Source organism: Coturnix japonica, chromosome 4 (assembly GCF_001577835.2).
Source record: "Coturnix japonica isolate 7356 chromosome 4, Coturnix japonica 2.1, whole genome shotgun sequence".
Classification (NCBI taxonomy): domain Eukaryota; kingdom Metazoa; phylum Chordata; class Aves; order Galliformes; family Phasianidae; genus Coturnix; species Coturnix japonica.
Genome location: NC_029519.1, coordinates 33,345,895 through 33,350,945, shown reverse-complemented (window position 1 = coordinate 33,350,945; position 5,051 = coordinate 33,345,895).

Here is a 5,051-nt window from a genome sequence, read left to right as displayed (position 1 = left end):
CAGCTTGCCAAGTCTTGGGCCAGCTTGTTTGTGTTGATTCTTGCCTTTTATGGTATGTTAGTTCAAGACAGTATATGCGTGCTGACAAAAACTATTTGGTTGTGAGTTTGTACTTCAGGCAATTTATTCGCTTGAGGGTAAAAGCACTCTGTAAATTTCACACTTTGTGTTTCATAGAGTAGTTTAAATGCATGAGACTGGATACAGGCACTTGAATTAAGACACTGATCCAAGGCTGCTGTTACACGGCTTAGCTTTGCTGAAGCCGGTAGTGCCTCTCTAATTTACACCAGCTGGAGATGTGGGCCATTCTGGCAAATTTGTTACAGCTGATGAGCAAACAGAAGCTTGGTTTAGTCTTTCACGTGGAAAAAATTGTGTGGCTCTGATATTTCCATGCATGTTTACGGATGGACACACCCACTCTTCTCTCTGTCTTTTCTATCTGCTGGTTGCTCCAAGCCATTGAAATGCTCAAATTCCTGAGGAAATATGCTTCCATGCCCTTTTAAAAAAAGAACAGCATGTGGAAACAAGGAATCCATGCAGGGTAGGTGTTAAGACATTTTCTCTGCAGCAGCTGTAAGTAAGGTAGATAGTCTTTCTTAATCTGAAAAGCCTCCTTTCTTTCCAAGTGATCTTCATATACATTAAAAATATGTGGAAGACCAGTCTGGCCTTCTGTCCTTATTTGCTGTCCTCCAGCATGGGCTTTACTATGCACTGGCTAAACACCAGAAATAAATTATAGGACATATTCTTACTTCAAATGTATTGCAGTGACTCTATACCCTTTCCATGGAGAGTTTCAAGTGTTCTTGTGCTAGTTAAATATTGCAACAGTTGCTACACAATGAGCTCTTATGTATCTTAAAATGCATTGTTCTGTGCCAGACACTGTACGTTCATTTCCGACTGCTGCTGAAGCCACGCGTATTCTTGCTAGAGACACTATCTGTTTCTTTTTCTTATTCTCTTTTCAGTGGCATTTTTGGGTTTTGTCTGCAGCTTTACTCTTCATCAGCTGAATCTCAGTGTTGCCTAAGTCATGGTATGATAGTTTGCAATTATAGTCTTGCCAGAGCAGTAGGTGCCTCTGCTGGGCATCTGTACAGCACTGATGTCTAACTCACCACCATCCAGCACCACATACCAAGTCTGTTCACTTCTGGAGCATCCTGGATCCACCATTTGGCACAGAAGAACTGATTTCACTTGACTTAATTTCTAATAAATGTATGTGAGTACATAGAGTTTATAAACTCTGTGTCATCTGCAGCAGGATGGTTTATGCTTAATCTGGTGTAACATCTGTAAAAATGAAGATTCCTTTTTTCTCCACTCTATCACTTCCAAAAAATTTGAGTCTCGAACCTGCAGTGCAAATCTGTACTGAATCAACTCTGTGTAGCTTGTGGCCACAGTGTTTTTTATCTGGTAGTAGCCAGCCTAAATCTGTCTCATCGAATCCTGGCCTCAGGTATGTGCTTTGTGGTTAGGAGCACAGTATGGGAAACTGGGCTTCCTGCCTGTCTAGCTGAAGGCAGAATGCAAACACCAGTGTTGTTCAGAGCACGTGATTTTAGGACAGTCAGAAACATGTTCAAGGAAAAGAAATATAGGGGATCCTCAATGGTATGGAGTCATCTGTTGCTACTGCTTTTTAAAAAAATATGTATTTGAGTGTAATAGTTTTGCAGGGCATTCTGAAGAGCAAGAATTGCCCCAGGTACATGTGAATATTTTCTTTTTGCCCTTATAAGTCCCCTTGGAAGAGGCTGATGTTTTGTTTCAATGAGGGCCAAAAGTCACCATGAACAAAAGCTTTGGTACTGGAGAAAAGGATGTCAGTGATCTTTCTTGCAGGTAAAATGCTTCAGGAGCTCCCTAAAGAGCCACTGACTACTAGTGGCATCATTGCACTGTTTGGAGGCTCTGACAGATAGGTGACCAAAATTTGGTGTAAGACCATAGAGATCTCTGGATATGATGTTAGCAACTGCTATGGTCATTCATTACGCAGCCATGGTGCCAAAGGTGAACCTCTCCACTTCCTTTGCAGAGTTATTGAGAAAGAGCTGGATTGTGCAAACAACAGATCTTGGGTACTGGGGTCCTGAGATGCTGAACCTAAAAGTACAACCAGAAGCCTTCCATGTCCAGAGATCATTAGTTCCAATATTTGCTGTAGAATTCAAGAATAGTGGCAGGAATTGATCAATAAAAGAGTTCTGTAGAAAACTGCTTTTTCCTACCCCCTCTGTTCTTACAGAGGAGCTGAATTAAGTGAATGCCAAAAAGTCTACTGAAAAGGAAAGGAGAGAACAGTGAAAGACAAATATTGAATTCAAGTACTTCTTAAAAAAGAACTCATCTCTGGTTTGTGTCTCATCTCAGATTCTGTCTTTGAAAGTGGATTAATCAAAAGTGGAACAAGGCAGATTGACTCCAGAGCAAGTTTTCACACTCAAGCTATTCAGTAGTAGTTACTGCAGTGCATGGCTACTCTGTCCTGGTCAGAATTAACTTTGGAGTAGAGACAAGACTTTTGATTAGTCATGAGTGAATTGCAAAAGCATTTAATAAAGGCAGTGAGTTTTTAAAAATATATATCTATTTTTGCATTCTTAGTTTATTTGGGTCTTGCTTTTCATAAACATTTGTGAGCTGGCGATGAAAAACTTTTTCCAAGCAATAGGGAACCTTGTCAGTTCTCCTATGGCAGTGTTTTCCCAGGTATTTAAACAAGCACTGTTGAATTGCCTGATCTGAAGATCATTAAAGAATCAACAGTTTGGGGAGTGCATGAAATTTAAATAATGTCTTATGATCAGTACTCATAGCATTACAAGTGTAATTTATTCCTGAGCAGTTTACTGAGTCAAACAAATGTTCGTGGCTTCCATGAGGGGATTACAGAGGAGCTGCGAAGGATGTAAGCCTGCACATCCTCATTTTCCTGGACTACAGTCCTCACTAACTTTATTGCTGCAGGTTCTTCCTTTGGTGTGGTCTTTAAAGGAAAATGAGTTACCTGTGCATTTTGTATCAGGTTTCAAATCAGTGCCCAGTTTGTCATTGACGTTGCATTGGGAATTGCACTTCCTTATTCCAAGGGTGAATTTTGGCAGCTTTTCCTTTAGTTAATCCTTTTAACTTAAAACATCAGCATTACTGTTTGGCTCTGCATGCAAGATTTCTGGGCAGCTACTCAAAACTTACTGAGCGATAATCTTTTTTGATTAATCATTCACTGCAAACAGGTTACATAAATGGACTGATAACAGAGTCATGGGACTCTTTTTTCCACTAGCATTTTACAAATGACTTCAAAAAGTTTTTGAAAGCTAAGCAGTGCAAAATTAACTTATTGTTTTTTGCTGATGTGAGAAGCAAAACCTTTTTTTTTTAAACTGGTGGAGTTAGATCTCCCTGAGTCACTTGTGCATCTCTTACTTTTTAAGACTGATCATAGTTTGGTAAATCCTTGAGAATGGAAGGAATGATGCATAGCACTGCTAGGTATGCTTCTGGCTAGCAGAGATTGCTGCTGTTTTTTCTCATGTTGTGTAGTTAGAAGGTGCTTAAGGTTCTTGTGGTTCTTCCTTCTCCTTGTTTTAGTTTCCTGTTTGCCTCTTGCCTCAATCTGGCCAGTCTGCATCACCACTTTTCCCTGTGAGCGTTATGCTCAACAGACCTCAGATTCACTTGCAACAAACCTTTGTGGTTGAGTGGCCTGCTGCAAGCCCTGTTCAGCAGAGTCTGGAACTGTGTTTGTTCTGTGAGGAGACATTGCATGTGAAGCAGTATTCATTTAGAGGAGGCAAAAAATAGAGTGATGGAAAATGCAGGTGCGTCACACTGTAAAAACAAACACTGTATTTGAACAAGCCATTGGGTTGCTTATTGTGTAAGTATAAAGCACTTTTAATTCAATAGAGGCTGATCTGGAAAAACAGGAAAGAAAAAGTAGCCTTTCTTGAAGTAATTTACCATTCAGCAAGCATATGGGGGTTGTTACCTAACATGCCAGAAGTGCTGCTTTGACTTCCAAGCCCCAGCAATTCACTTGGGGATCTGGTTAAAACAAGGCAGGAGGGCAGTCTGTGAGAAGACCCACAGAAAGGAGAACTACTTGCACCAATTTCTCTCCAGGCTCCTTCTGGGGGATGTAAGAAAAGCAGAAAATGTAAGCTCAGCAGAAAAGGACCTGCGGGTCCTGATGGATGAGAAACTTAACATGAGCCAGCAGTGTGCTCTTGCAGCTTAGAAAGCAAATGGGATTCTGGGCTCCATCAGGAGAGGGGTGGCCAGCAGGGATAGGGAGGTGATTGTTCCTCTCTGCTCTGCTATTGTGAGGCCCCAGCTGGAGTACTGTGTCCAGGTATGGAGCCCTCAATACAAGAAAGGTCCAGAGGACCTTATTGCCTCACAAGTATTTTGCAATGTGTATGTATACATGTTTCTATATATTTGTGCGTAAATAAAAAGATGCATATCTCTACACGCCCCTATGATTTCATACATGTACTATTTACACATCTGCGTTAGAATAAACTTTCTTAAACCTGCCTTAGCCAACATTGGAAGTTGTTTTTTCACTGGAATCTCACCACCTGTAGCAGTGTCCTCATTTGGCTGTGAGTTAAGAGGCATTAAATGCTGTGATTATTTTTGCATTAGATGACTTGGCTGAAAGGGAACCTGGTCCTGTCTCAAATGCTTGTAGGACTTGTCTGTATTATAATGCTGATCTTCTAAGGTGAATGTGTAAAGTGTATTCTGTTCTTAGAGCTTAGTTTCTTTATGGTTTGCTTCATGTTATTTAGTACAATCAGTCTATAACTTTGTACTGCACATAGTAGGGTTTATTTAGTTGACAAAATCACATTCAAGTAAGGAAGAAAATGAAGCAGATAAATAAATTGAATTAGCTGTACTTTGTGACTTTCAGTCTTCTACGATTGGGGATTATGCTTCACGAGGTGATTTACCTTTACAAACCATAACAAAGATTATTACTGCTGCCTTAGCAGATGAGAGTAAACAGA